Source organism: Cynocephalus volans, chromosome 8 (genome assembly GCF_027409185.1).
Source record: "Cynocephalus volans isolate mCynVol1 chromosome 8, mCynVol1.pri, whole genome shotgun sequence".
In the NCBI taxonomy this organism is placed as follows: domain Eukaryota; kingdom Metazoa; phylum Chordata; class Mammalia; order Dermoptera; family Cynocephalidae; genus Cynocephalus; species Cynocephalus volans.
Window position 1 is genome coordinate 82420441 of NC_084467.1, and position 15722 is coordinate 82436162.

General features: G+C 42.1%; 1 pseudogene; it reads left to right on the forward strand.

Annotated features, from left to right (window-relative positions):
- The first annotated feature begins 10087 nt into the window (after positions 1-10087).
- On the forward strand, positions 10088-10680 carry LOC134384208 (ADP-ribosylation factor-like protein 6-interacting protein 1; annotated as a pseudogene).
- The last annotated feature ends 5042 nt before the right edge of the window (positions 10681-15722 follow it).

Here is a 15722-nt window from a genome sequence, read left to right on the forward strand (position 1 = left end):
TCTGGCTGGCAGGACTTTTTCCACCCCTTACCCTCCCATGACCCCATTCATTGGGTATTGACCATCCTTAATCCCCATCGAGTCACTGCTCAGCCCCACCCAACACCCAGGGCCCTCTGAGAGCTGCCTTCCCTTCAGGAGTAGAAAGAATTCTTAGGCAACAAGAACTTAAGCTCAAAGTTAGAGAGTGTGTGATTTTAATAAAAATGATAACTGAAAATATTGCTACAGCATTTTCTTTTGAAGCAAGAGGAAATGCTCACCAACAGATAAAGACATTGAATTTGACGTGGAAAGGCTTATGATGTGCAAGGCACTTTGCTAGGCACTCACTGCAGGGAAGACAATAGCCCCAGTGGCAGCCAAGAGCCTTAACATGTCACAATCAATTTGTAAGAAAATGTGCACAGTATCATCCCATGTTCACAAAAATTGGTCGTGTAAATATATATTAGCGTATTTATTAGATAATCTGGAGGAAAAACATCAAATTGATAATTGTGGTTGTAACTTGGGGTGGGGGTGGGACTGGGGGACAGAGTGGGTTTATGATGACGTTTCACTTTCTAAACTAAACTTCTCTAAAAAGTTTCTCTTTATTTTTCTGGTGATAAAGTATTAAAAAAATATAATAAGAAATACTAATAAGAAATAAAACAACACTGTGAGGACTATTTTAAAACACAAATAATATTTTTGCTTTAAAAACTATCCTTACAGAGATATAATTGTACACAAATATGCCCCTATTTTAACTGTATACTTTGGGGAGTTTTGAAAAATATATACAACCCTACATTTACCACCCCAATCAGAATATAGAACATTTACATCACTCTGAAAGATTTCTTATCTCTTCATTCCTGCCTCAGGCAATCATTAAACTGCTTTCTGTCACTATAGGTTATTGTTGCCTATTCTAGATGTCATGCAAATTGGAATAATACATCATGTTCTCTTGTGTCTAGCTTTTCATTCAACTTATTTCTGAGGTTCATTCATGTTGTTATTGAATCAGTAGTTTGTTCCCTTTTATTTGTGAATAGTATTCTCTTTTTTTATTGAAACATATTGATTGTACATATTTATGGGGTACAGGGTTATATCTCAATACATGTATACAGTGGCATAATCCATTTAGGGCAATTAGCATATTCATCCTTGCAAAACCCAATCATTTCTTTGTGATGTGCATATTTAGTCTCCTCTCTTCTAGTCTATTGTATAAACATATAACAATTTGTTTATCCATTCACCAGTTGATGGAATTTGTGTTGTTTTCAGTTTTTGGCCATAATGCTGGACAAAGTTGTTATGAATATTTGTGTACAAAGTCTGTGTGGAAATATGTTTTCATTTCTCTGATAAATACCTAGGAGTGGAATCGCCAGACTCTCAGAGAAATGCATGTTTGATTTTACTTTTTAAAAAAAGGTGCTTTCATTTTGATGCAGCAAATCTTCTCACAATTTGTTCTGAATAAATAATCATGGATGTGTGTAATATTTAGCTACCAGGATCTTTATCATAGCGTTGTTCATGCATTTTCTACAGTTTAACAGACAATCATGTTATGGAATACCACATAGCAATTTAAATGGATATTTCAAGCTTCTAGCTCAGAAATTAAAATGGCATAAACCCACAAAAGGAAAGAAAACAGGAAAAGGACTATCAGTGGACAAAGATTTCAACACATTTCTTGGAAACAAAAAGGGTTGTTTTTTATGGAAACAATATTCAATGAATATTGACTAATACGGCAGGGTAGAGTGGGCTGCAGCCAAGGAGGGCTCAAGTCTCTCTGCAGAATCTGAGGGATGTCTCAGCTTGGAAATAAAAAGGAGCCTAGGTAGTGGAAATGGAAAATGGGGCTGAAACCCAGTGAAGTTTATATATGCAGCAGCTGACACTCTGCTTGTACAGATTAGACAGGTGTCAATCACCTTCTCCAAGTAAAATACTGGTGAGCTTGTCTCTGAAGAAATTGCATAGACTGCCTGGAGAGAATTGGGGCAGCCAATACAGGGGAGGGGGGAGAGGGGGGAATTTGGAAGTCCTTACTGGAGCCCCCTCTACATTCCTGCCTTTAGGACCCTCAATAAAAAGACTGGCTTCCTGCCAACTTTTTCTAGAGAGAAGCCTGACAGTGGATAAGCTCTGCCAATGTTTTTAAATTTTCCTATCAGCCTCCTTCTTGCCTCAATCTTAAATAGAGATGAAAAGCCAAGTCTGAAATGAAAAAAAGTAAGAAAAATAAATCAACCATGATCCTAGAGGAAATAGAGGTAATTCATAAAACAAAAAAGTATTAAACAAATAAACAAAAACTTCTAAAAACTTCAAAGACAACTGGGAAAAAAAATATCACAGTGGCAAAACAAGAAAGGGGTATTATGAAAAAGAAACAATCATAGAACAAGAAAGAGCTCTTTGAAATTAAAAATATGTTTGCCAAAATAATAATAATAATGGTAGGGTAAGATGATGAAGTTGAAGAAATCTCCCAAGTATCGATTTTTAAAGAAATGCAAAATATCGTGGAAGAGACAAAAGACACAAAGGAGGCAATCTAGAGATTTGTGATCTAAATGATAGAAATTCCAAAAAGAGAAAAAAGTAAAAATAAAAGAAAGGAAGTTTTAAGAGAAAAATAGGAGATCATTTTCTAAAATGAAGAAGACCATGTAGATTTGATTGATAAGGCCCAATGAATGCCCAGCATAACGAATGAAAAAAGAGTGACACTTAGATACACTGAAAACGTTCAGAACACCAGGAATAAAGAGTAGATACTAAAAGATTCCAGAGAGGAAAGGACAGATTCTATTTTGAGGAATATGGTATTTGATCTAGAATTTTATACCCAGCCAATTTATTAATCAAGTGAAAAGTAGAATAAAGGCACTTTTGGATATGAAAGTACTCCAAATTTTACCTCCTGTATAGCTTTCCTAAGCAGTTACCTGAGTATACACTCCAGCAAAATGAAAGTGTAAATTAAGAAAGAAGAAGCTATTGGGGGCTTGAAAAGAGTGACTCTAATCATTGAAGGAAGTGAGGGCAAATGGCAGTAGGGCAACCATGCTGCAGACACACAGAAAACAAGAGCAGGAAGATAGAGAACTACAGAGGGCATGGAGAGGTTGTTGGTTTTGTTTTGTCTTTGGAAGGAAGGAGAAGACTACTTCTAAGGAGAGAAGTAGACTCAATAGAAAAAATAGCATGATTGAAAGCTTGGAAAACATGATATGAGAATAAGATAAAGGAAACTGGTAGAATGTAAAAAAAAAAAAAAAAGGAAGAAAATAACATAATTTATGACAAATACTCTCTACTGAGTAGGAACATTGTTCCCATAAAGAAATGTAATCCTAGTTCACCAATTTGATCTGCTGTGAACTATATTTACATAGTCAAAATAAAATAGACATTATTTTCTGGCCTTCAGCTCTTAGATTCAACCTTAAACAAACACAGTCAGCCCAACAATAATTTCAGAACAAAATCTAAAAGGATTGAATGGGCTGACAGAGTTTGGGAGGTGAAAGAGAGGAAGAGGAGGAAGGAAGGATGGGAGGCCAAGTCCCTATCTTACAAAGGGAGGAGTAAAGAGATATTATCTGTAGCTTATGGAGCAGGAAATGGGGGTTTAATTGTGCTCTTTGAAGTTGAGGAGGACACCTGGGAAAGAGAATAGTGATTTAACTGTATTTAGAAGAGTAAGGGGAGGAGGTAGGAATGGGATAGAAGTGGACTGACTCTGCTATCCAGTTGGCAGTCAATAGAAAGCATTAGAGTTGGCAAATTAATACATTGCATTTTATTTAGAGATATGGAGGTAACCACCAGACAAACTCAAAACAGAAATGCTTAAAATTTGCCTCAGGGGAGCAGGACTATGTGAGTGTGGAGGAGCGGGACAGGAGACTCTTATTTTTCATTATAAGGCCTTTGGTATTATTTGATCTTAAACCATTTGCACACATCACTAATTAAAATCTTTAATGAGGAATTCAAAAAAATTTCTGAGATAAGCAGTTATAAGACTATGTCGAACATAATGGCATGCGAAAAGTTAGAGGGATAGAAGTCATCTCTGGGTATTTGGGTAAGATTGTTTCACTTTCTTCTTTATAATTTATAAATATATAGGAGAGGTCTTCAAAAAGTATATGAAAAGATACATATTATCTTTTAATTCCATTTTTCCATGAACTTTTTAAAGTACCCTTGTACATCTTCCATAGCAACTAGCTTTCTACTCTTATAACAAAAAACTGATTTTTGAAGATTAGCCTCTTACATTTTCCTGGGGCACAGGGAAACTATCTCCTAGGGCGAATAGCCAAGGTGGTTATGCCTGACTCGAAATGTCCACCCCTCCCCATGCCCATCCTCTTCTCAAAGACTCAGACAGGCAACTGGCCCAGGTCAATCCAATCTGATGTCATGGTCAGGAACCTTACTACTCCTCCATGGCTTCAAAAATATTTACAAAAATCTCACCTACCTGCAGCGTTGGGCTTCTCCAAGCCAATGCCAGCAGTCAGCAGCCCCCCACAATCCTCCACAAGTTCTAGGACCTTCTACAACCACCAGGCTAGCTGAGGTCTCACCTGTGCCCAGACAGGACTGGCTAGGGATTTACTCAGCACTCTCCAAATATGAAGGTCTCGGATCATTCAAAACAACTCATTCATGACTAATGAAATCGAATGGGCATTTCACTATAATATACTCTGTATTAGAATAAAGATGCATAGATTACAGCAGTACATTAGAGCTGAAATTCATTTAGTTCATCTGTTCATTTTATAAATAAGAAACCCAGACCCACAGAAGTGAGGTGACTTGCCCAAGATTAAAACCCAAATCTGATTAACATTTTAGTGTCTTTTGTCTATACCCCAATTTTAAAAGGAAGATAATTAGGGTGTCTCAGATTCTTTGGATTACAGGTAACAGATCCCAATTTTAAGCCAAAGGAAGAAGTTATCAGGAAAATACTGAAATCCAAGGGCAGAAAGTACAGCTCGTGAGGGACCAAAGCATGGTGAAGAAAGCTGAAAAAGGAGCGTAAGCAGCCTCTTTGCCTTTGCCTCATTCTCTGCAGCTGACTGGCAAACATGGCTCCCAGGATCCACCCCTGAAGGCATGGGACATTCCTCAGAAATGGGAGGATGGGTCCTGCTGGGCAGATACAGGGCCTGGGCCAGCATAAAGCTGGGCAGGGGAGCAGGGGAGCAGGGGAGTGTGAATGCTGTAGCCAGGTAGAAAGAAGGGGAGGATGCAGTGAAATTCCGACTTGTGTCGAATGCCTTCCGGGCTATGCATCATGCTGCGGATATTATTAGTATTGTCCTCATGTTTAAAGGCAAGGGGCTGAGACTCAGGATGGTTAAACACATGGCTGCTAAGTAGCAGAGACAGAGATACTTGCAAACACCAGGTCTCCTTTCTTTTAGTTGAAGACCCTTTTCTTTCCTTTATGCTTCTCTATTATGTGAAACAATTCCCTTGGCTGGGGGGCCCTGGAACAAATCCCACCTATCTGCCATTTGCCATTCTTTGGAAAGAGCTGCACTGAGTGGTGCTTAGCACTTGCTGCTCAAAGCTGTGAGGCCTATGGGCTTCTTCCAGATGCAATCCTGGTGGCTCTCCGGATCCATGAGCCACCAAACACAAGTGACTTACCCACTACTTGGCCTCAGTGGCTCCAGCCATTTCCTGTCATTTGGTCTCCATTCAGGAGTGTGCTAGACCCAGCTTGTACTGGCTCCCAAGAGCCAGTTGTTATATTTCTTGAAATTTTGCAAGCTGGCTGACATCATGTTTTTAGCTTGAAATCGGCCATTATGGGAGAATTTCACAGAATGGAAATTGACAAACCTACATATCAGGGCTCTCCTCAACTCCTAGCGTGTTGTTAAGCATTTACCAACACATCATTGTCTCCATCTGTCCAGTTCCTGCCCAGGAGACTTTTGAAGATATTCCTATGAAAGCCCACACTAAATTTGCAGTAATAAATGTCCTCTAAACATACTTAATGGATTGATTTAAAAATATCTTTGCGGGCCGGCCCGTGGCGCACTTGGGTGAGTGCAGCGTGTGGGAGCGCAGCGGCGCCGCCGCAGTTCGGATCCTATATAGAATGGCCGGTGTGCTCACTGGCTGAGTGCGGTTCGGGCGACACCACACCAAGGGTTGCAATCCCCTTACTGGTCACTAAAAAAAAAAAAAAAAAAAAAAAAAATCTTTGCAGACTTGAATGCTTCATATCAATTTTGGTGGTAATTTACAGCCAAGTCTAATAGAACAAATAAACGAATTCTTTGTGTAACTCAACTCTTCACTGAGCTGTAATGCTTAAACTCCCTTCTTCTCCATGCCCACTGCCATCCCCTTTCCTCAGGCCCTTATCTCACAAGGACCTTATTGCTGGGACCTCCTATCTGGTTTCCTTGTCTCCAGCCTCCCCTTCCCCCAGTCCACCCTTCATATTTCTACCAGGTCACTCTTTTGAAAGCCCTGACTCTGGTCACGTCTCCATCAGAGGTTCTGCACTGGCTGCCAAACATGTTCAAACCACTGACCTGTCACTCAGGTCCCCCAACTGCCTTTCTGCCCATTATTTCCCCAGAGAACCCAAAAAGATAAACTTGGACTGGACTTTCTTTTGGATCTTTGCTCATGCATGGTTCCGTTTACCTAGGAAGGCATCCTCCATCCCATCTCCTCTGAAAGGCAATTTAAGTGCATTTCATTCATGACACTGTCTGGGCCTGATCCCTGTTGCCCAGCCAGAAGCGACTCCAGTCATTCTTAGACTTCAGAATACCTTGCTTGTGGCCGTCATGTGTTCCTTACAGCTACGACCCCTCCAGGGTGAGCTAGACACAATCATCTGCTACACCACTGCAATTCAAAGTGTGGTCCAGACTGGCAGTGCCTGGTGGTTTGTTAGAAATGTAAATTCTTGTCTAGAACTAAATGAATCAGAATTCTGAGGTGGGTAGTGGGGAGAGACAGCCTTACAGGTGATTCTAATGCATGTTGGTCTACTTTGCACTGTTCCCATGGGCTTTTTATACTCTGTCCTTTCTCAAGGCTGCTCCCCATAGCAGTCTTTTTACTGTTCGTATTTCCCCTGCTCATTCAGATTCTAGCAGTCTTACCTTCTGGTAGGTTTGCCCCAGCAAAGCCGTAGGAGGTGGTTGCACCCACCCTAAATCACACTCCTTTTCTATATATCACAGGCCCTGGAATGCTCCCTGTGTCCCCAGCCCCTACAGCTTCCTGTTGCATTCAGCCAGGTCCATCGTTCCTCCTCCATGTACAGGCATGAATTACGTGCATTCTCTCAAAATAGTTGCAGCAAAGGCCATCTCCTAGATCAGGTAATTCTGTTATCAGGTAAGCTTTGGGTGCAGTCACTCTGGTCAGTCCAGGGCAAAGGTCAGGGCTCTAACGTAGGCTGAAGCCATACACCGCTTCATGTTCCCCACCCCCAACAAGAGCACTCTCTGCGTCGAATCAGGTGCAGCTACCACAAGGCCCAAGCCCTGGGAACCGGAACAGCCTTTTTAAAAAACCTTTTTATTTGGGTATAATTTCAAAGAAAATTTGTAAGTGTAGTGTAAGGAATTCCCATGTACCCTTTATCCAGATTTGTCTATCACTTACATTTTGCTCCATTTCTTTATAGCCTTATCGTTCTCTCTGTGTTTTTTCTTAACCATTTAAAAGCGAGCTGGAGACATTGTGCCCCTGTATCACTAAGCATTTCTGAGATCAAGGACATTCTCTTACGTAAACACAGTACAACTGTCAGCTTTAGGAAATTTAACACTGATAGGAACTATTATCTAAGCCTCAGTTCAAATGACATCAATCGTCCCAATAATGTCCTCTACATCTATTGCTTTTTTTTAGCCCAGGATCCAATCAAAGATCAGTCATTTACTGCATTTAGTTGTCATGTCTCTTTAGCCTCCTTTTACAGTCCTCAGCCTTTGTTTAAATTTTTGGACCCTGACATTTTTGAAGGGTACCAGCCAGTTGTTTAGGAGACCATCCCTGAATTTGAGTTTTTCTGGTGTTTAAGAATTCGACTTAGGTAAGCCTTGTTTGACAGGAAAATCAGGGAGGTGATGTTGTATCCTTCTTAGTGTATCTTATCGGGGAGCCTTGACGCCTGTTAGTCCCCGTTGGTCCCAATGCTGGTAATGTTAGCTTTGATCTCGCTCTGTAAGGCAGTAATCAGCCTCTTTGTGAAGGCTGCCCTCTGCTGGCTAATTCAAGCAATGCAGTTGCGATGCCTTTGCTGATATGATTGACAAGGAGCCAGAAGCCCTGGAGTACAAACCCTGGCACTTTATTGGTTGTGTGACCTTGGGAAAGTTATTCAGCCTTACTGAGACTTTATTTCCTCATCTGTAGAATGGGAATGGTAGTCCCTGCCTTGCTTCCCTCAGAGGGTGGTCGAATGTGAAAGGGTCTTACAAAGATGGGCGGGTGGTATTATTCTAAACTAATCTCTATGCTGGCTGCTGTGACTTCTTCCCAGGCCAGCCCAGTGGTCCCTGGAGTGCCGAAGCTGCTCTTCAGGACTCGCGTCCATTACCTGCAACGGGTTTGGGCTCTGTGGCCACCGTGACAGATCTGTCACCTTGCCTGAGGCTTCCATGAACAACAGTTTCCTACCGGTCACTCTTATGAAGAAACCCAGGGTAACCTGCAGGGAGAAGATGCCTGGCCTTCAGTGTTTCTGCCCTATGGGTACATCTGGGGATCACCAGTGGTCTGTGCACCAGCCGCCACACCACTCATCCACCAAGGCTAGAGCTACAGGGCAGCCCCCAGGCTGGCGACGCCTCTGAGGGACTCAGCGCAGGCCCTGCAGGGCGGCCAGAGCAGGCGCATGCGCTCTCCGACACCCACCAAAGCCCGGGCGAACCTGTCCTCGCAGGTTTGGCGGCGGGGCTTCCACCCGAGCTGTTCCCAAAGAGGGAGGGCAAACTCTGTTCTTACTCAGACCTAAGGTTTCTGTCCACATTTTCTTAGCGTCCTACTCAGAAGCTTAGGTGTCCCCACACGCGTTTCTCCCTCCCTGCCTGCCTGCTTTCCTACTTTTAATGGATATGCTCGTATATCGAGCACCAGCTCTACAACAGGCACTGCATGGGGTCTCCATGGAGAGCAGGACGCACAACATGTCCCACAGAGCTTGTAGCTCGTTGGGTGATGGAAACAGCGGAGCAACGATTACGGTACCACAGATCCCTGTGCCTTCTTTATTATTATTTTTTTTAAATTTTAACTTCTCGATATACGTTGTAGTTGATTTTGTGACCCTTTACCCGTTCCTCTGCCCCCCTTCCTCTCTCCCCTCCCCCCAACATCATATCTGTTCACTTGTCTTAAAAAGTTCAAGGACTTGTGATTGTTGTTCTTCTTCCCCCCCCCATTTGTTTGTTTATTTTTAGCTCCCACAAATAAATGAGAACATGTGGTATTTCTCTTTCTGTGCCTGACTTGTTTCATTTAATATAATTTTTTCTAAGTTCATCCATGTCAGTTGCAAGGTAGTATTTCATTCATTTTTATAGCAGAGTGGTATTCCATTGTGTCGATGTACCACATTTTCCGTATCCACTCATCTGATGATGGACGTTTAGGCTGGTTCCAACTCTTGGCTATTGTAAATAGAGCTGCAATGAACACTGGAGTACAGGTATCCCTTTGGCATGATGATTTTCATTCCTCTGGGGATATTCCCAACAGTGGTATAGCTGTGTCATATGGTAGATCTATCTGCAATTGTTCTGAAGCAGGCACTCACGTCCCACCGTGCCTCTTCGTCACACTTACCACCTCCCAGGCAGTCAGAACATCCTCATTATTGCTTTATGTTTATTTAGTGCTCTCCCAGGACACCAGAGAAATACATTCTGTAGGCCCCAAGGAGAAGCTCAGGGAAGGAGAATTCTGAGAAATAAGTAGATCAAGAAAGAGAAAGAGGCACTGGGGTCACCTTTGGAGTCTTGAGGGGAAGGTTGGGTTGGAGGACAGCACCTCAGGGACGATGGCGGAGGGAGATCATCACAGCACCAACCCGCGGGTTGCGATACTGCAGGTCTGGAAGAGCAGCTGCAAAGACGCGGAGAAGCGATGCTGATGCAGGCCAAGTCCTCCCATCGGGAAGGGCCGGTTTCCACCTGCCGTCGTGGGTGTGGTTTCCTCGGTGTTTCTGATTATCTACTATATAGGTCCATCTGTTTTGACTGGTGTTTCCTGTTTTGTTATGTTTTTGTGCTTGGCTATCTTGTTTCCATTCTAGCACCTAGAATTTTTGGCTCTAATAAATGGGCCACTGAAAAACATGAAATTTGCAGCAGTCTAGTAAAAACTGGACACAGAACTCTGGGGTGGTGGAAACGCCACTTAACACTAAAGGAAGAAAAAGCCTAAAATGTACTTTATGACCGCGATCACTTCTCTTGCTGCAGTTGCTTGGGTGGGACAGCAAATCCACACCTGCTTTTCACCTACCTGATAGGGACTTTCTTACTGTTGCTTCCTGGACTGAACCAACATGGAATCATTTCAAAGTACATTGGGATGGCTAAAAGGGAGATAAGCTTCTCAAACAAAAAGGAAAAGACAAGCAATTAATGCATCTGCTTTATTCAATGTGATTAATGGAGTACACGTCATTCCTGGGAACAGTTTCTACTATGCTATCTGGATACTAAAATGTTAACAGAAGCAGCTCTTAGCTCTCCCTCACTCTGCCCTTAATTAATAGAAGTTCAGACTTGCCAAGTAAGGCTTTATGCATAGTGTCTTCACGTCAAGTGTAGCAGGTGCATTCTCATCACTTGGCCTTGTATGGACAACTCATTAGTGAGAATGATTTGTTTTGATTTTTCTCACCCAGGGTTAATGGAATTCTTACTTTTAGACAACTTCCTTTAAATAAATATAGTGGTGAACTTTACCCTTTCGTACAGTTAACAGTGACTTTAGATAATTGGTTAAGTTGATCTTTGCTTTAGCTAGATACAACATAGTGGTCTATGGCTACAGGAAGCCTGTTCTACTGTCTGCTTCCACAGACTGCTTGAAAAACTGTCTGGCTTTATGAATATAGGAGAGAAAAAGTTTACCACTTCTGGTAGAGACCTATTAAGATTCACTCCTCATTCTGTTTCTTTACCATGGGAGAAGAATCTCCATGAAACAAAATGAAACTAATTCCATGCCCTAATATGTGTAGATTTCTCCCTTGTGTAAAACTTACCAATTTGTGGGAAACATTGTTCCTTTCTCCCAAACAGGGAATCTGACAGGCTTAGAACTGTTGTCACCTTGCAGTCAGACTTCGTTAGTAAACCCTTAAAGGTTTTTAATAGCAGGCTTCCAAAAGATTGTATTTAGTATTTTTAGCATATTTTTAATTTCAGATTTTCACCTGACTTTAAAATACACAGTAGCTTAAGACTCATATTTATGACCTTTACTCCAACACCAGCCAGTAAAGGACAGAAGTCTTCCTATGTTTAGTCAAGAATTATTCCATTAGAAAATAATCTTATCCTACTAATTTTTGAGAACAGAATAAGCCTTTAAAGATAAAGCCTAAAACTTCTCATTTTATCATAACACTGGCTGTTTCAGTGTCTATTAGATTGGCATAGGAGATAGTGACTGCATTGGTGTCTAACTTTTTTTCTAGCTATTTCTCTGAAAAGTTTGAGGGCTTTTGATGAGAGCAGACTTGTGGTAAGGATAATTGGCCTCTGCTCTACATAGATTTTGTAACTCCTTTGGAAAGCTTGGAATAATTCCCTTTCATTCAGTGGCTAGAAGTTTAGCGTGGTTGAGATCTGTAGAAATGAATCTCTGAGGGCCAAAAATGTGACATACTTGGGAACAATTTTAAACGGATTAACCAGCTGTAACATAGTTTTGTGAATTTATTGCACTAATGCTATAAAGCCTGTATCTTGTGGTATATCCACCCCTAAAATAAGTGTTACCTCCCCTTCAACATCGCTGTAAACAGTGGTGTCCACTGTAGCTTACATTTGATTTTTTAAATCAAAATACCTTAGTTTTACTTAAAAAAAAAAAAATGAAAACACCTTAATTTTATGTGTTTTCTCATTGTAAATAAGCCTGTCTTCCTATCTGGATTTTTTTTGTGTACTTTTTTTGTGTAGACCTGTTCTACCAATGAACTACTTTTGCAGTTTTAATCCTGTATTATTTCATCTACTTTGTTTTGTGTAAAAGGAGAAAAAAACTGTAAGGAAAATAGGATAATTTAGTCAGGCACTCTCCACATTTCTTGTAAACAAGTTGTGTGTGGGTGGAGTTAGTGTGCATGTGCACCCATGTATCTTTCTAGTTAACTGCTTTTGTGTGTTCTGCAGTTTGGTGAAGCAGGCTGGCAGCAGAGAGCTGGCCTCTAACAATAGAGCATGTTTACTCTGCTGGCAGCTGCTCAGTTTCAGTTTTACTTTGGACCTTGCAGGTAGCAGTTGAGTTTCTGAGTTTCTCTTTGTACTGCCTAGCTCTTAGATGTGTGTGTGCTGAATAAAGACTATTCCTACTTCAACCAAGGCTCCAAGGACCTTTTTGCCGGTTACCTAGCTTGCAGACCTGCGTGTGAAGGGTTTGTGAATGGGCTCGAGGGGTCTGTGAGCTCCAGACCCAGCCCTAGCTCTACAAAAACAAACAAACAACCCCCCCCAAAAAACTTGGAGTCTCAAAAAGAAGGAGAAGAAAAAAAAAAAAAAAGCTGGCCAATTAACTCAGTTGATTAGAACACAGCCTTGTAACATCAAGGTCAAGGGTTCAAATCCTGTACCAGCCAGCTGCAAAAAAAAAAAAAAAAAAAAGAAAGAAAGAAAGAAAGAAAGAAAAAGAAAAAAAGAGAAAGAAGAAACATTTCTCAGGGAGAACCTAATTAGTTGTATTTTTTTGTTATTTGAATTTACTCTTCAGTAGTAGTGAACTTGAGCCGTTCTCTGTGAGGTCTTCAGGTTTGGAGGATGTTGGGATTCTTGAGAACGGGTGACTCAACAAATAGAATTATGAGCATGTCCAGAAGAAGGAGTTTCACACATGGCAGTGATCCGTATCTATTGAACTACAAAGTGACCCTCACCTTGTAAAGCTGGTGCTGCAGAGGAGGCTGTGAGAGGCCAGGCTTCGCAAGCTGGGGAGGCAGACCCAGCAAGGAGAATGGCTGAGGCCTGCTCAGCTTCCCCCTCTCTAATGCCTGGAGAGAAGTCACTTTTCCCCCATGTGTGAGATACCATTGCCTATTCAATCTGCCTCACAGGCTTCTTCTGAAGGGAAAATGAAATAAAACGTGGGAAGGGCCATGTACCATTTGTGTGGAGATGCCCTGTGTACCAACAGATGTCTGGAGAACATGTTTGGGCCAAAAATATGAATGAGGAGTCTCTTTGTAATATAATTTTAGAGTGGTTTATCAGGCAGCAACAACACTTGTCTCCAACTGCTTAGGAGATGGTTAGAACAGAGTTCTGATTAAACAGCCATGGTCAGGGTTTGTGTTGGGTTCACCGGGGTCTGATTTACACTTTCCCTGCTTCCTGATCCAAGTTTACACTCTAGATACAAAAGAGGCTGGGAAGAACATGAATGGAACATTCACAAATATATCATTACTTCTCTAAGAACAGGTGGGTGTGTAATCAGGTCATCCTGCTACGCAAAGGGTTGACTGCTATTTGGGAAAGCATACTAGAAAATTCCGTGAAAGTAAGAATTCTGATAAATTAGGTGTAGTTGAAGCCCACCATGACCTAGTTTATTCTATCTAGTGATAGAATAACTTTGGCTGAGGAATTGACAGGAAAATAGATCTTTATGTTTGCTCTTGACCATATCCCCCAAGCAATGCTTTGAAATTATGCTGCAATTTCTGGCTTTGCTTTCATTGGTGAGTAATTCACAAACTCCTTTGGAAACTAAAACTCTGTTTAAACAAGCAATTGATGGTAATAATGAAGGCATTTAAGCTATTGCCCACTGAGTTCTTGATTGACAATGTCAAAACAACCATCATAGCTAGGACCAAGATATTCAGGAATGCTACAGAAATGAAGACAGAACAAAACGACCCCCCCCCAAATTATCTTAGCAATTATAAAAACAGGTAGTAGCTTGTATTTTGCTGAAGTTCTGAAACTGCCTACAGGGGCGGATGAGCAAACAGTACATTTGAAAAGAAAAAAGCTATAATAATAGAACTAGCTTGTCTGTCCTGAGCCTGGGAGGGCAATACCTTCCTGGATTGTTCCACAACATTTACTCCTCAGCCATCTGTTTCCCTGGTCCCCCCACATCCTGTTAAACCAAAGCCATCCTGGTAACAGGAATCCCTGCTGCTGCTTTATGTTATCTTTCAGCTTCCTGTCACGTTTCTGTAGGAGGCTGAGTTCATCTTATCTGTGAGTGGGCACTGCTTGGAAGAGGGAAGGAATGGATGGCATCACACAGGGGCTGAAAGGGGGCACCCCAGTGTGGGGGGAGGGGGCACCATGGTCTAGCTTGCTCTCTGATTCTCAGGGCTGACAGCCCAGCATTCCTAGTGGCTCTCTTCCATGGTTTTCGAAAGCTACCATTTTTTGAACACTGTGCTGAGTGCTTTACATAATTTATCATATTATCTTATTAGATGAACTTCATAACCATTCCATGAGCTGATTTCTTTTTTCTCTCTCAGTTTATAGATGAGGACATGAGTCTCAGAAAGGCTGGGTGGCTTGACCTTTCAGAGGGCTAGAGGAGGCAGAGGTAGAATTTGAAGTCGTTCTGGCTCCAAAGCCCACGTCCTTAGCCATTAGGTCCTGCAGCCTTCCCTTTGGTCCTCTGCGTCTTCTCTGGCAGCCCTCCCAGTTTTACTCCCCTTTGATTCTCCTTCCCTATCAGTCTCTGGGTTACTTCTCAGTTCAAGGTGGACATCTCTCCATAAGCTGCATATTACCCTCTCCATGCTGGCTACTCCACTCTTCATCTCGTCCTCACCGCTGCCAAGTCAGTTGCTCCTCTGCAGCTCACCAGCTGGCTGCTGACCCTCAGTGCTGCCCAGCGCTGTGCACCGCTTTGCCTCATAGCACTTTCTGTCTGAGGAACTCTCCTCAGCCCCCTTCCTCACCCTCCCCGTCACCTTCCCCTAAACCTCTGCCAGGCCCAGTGAAGCCTTACTCCCTCCATGAAGCTTCCCAGTCCACCCAGGCTTCAGGGGCTGCTCTCTCTTTAGGACAAAGCAGTGGTTCTCTGGGCCCCTGGTTTGGCCATTAACCACCTGCCACCTTATGATACCCTGATACCCTGAATACTACTGACATTGCTATTAAATTTTTCATGTGCTAATGTTTTCCACAGTTAGTTATAAGCCCCTTGAGTGCCAAGCCTCTCTTTTTATACTTTGTGATATTTCTCTTAGCACCTAGTTCAGTGCTTTGTACACAAATGGGGTTCAGAAGTACTTGCTGAGGGCTGGCCAGATAGTTCAGTTGGTCAGAGAGTGGTGTTGTTATCCCCACACCAACCAGCCACCAAAAGAAAAAAGATAAAAAAGAAATATTTGTTGGTTTCTGTGATTACATTCATGACAGGTTAACATCAGCACCCTTAGCCAGGATCAGACTTAAGCACAAGTGTCAAAGAGCTGA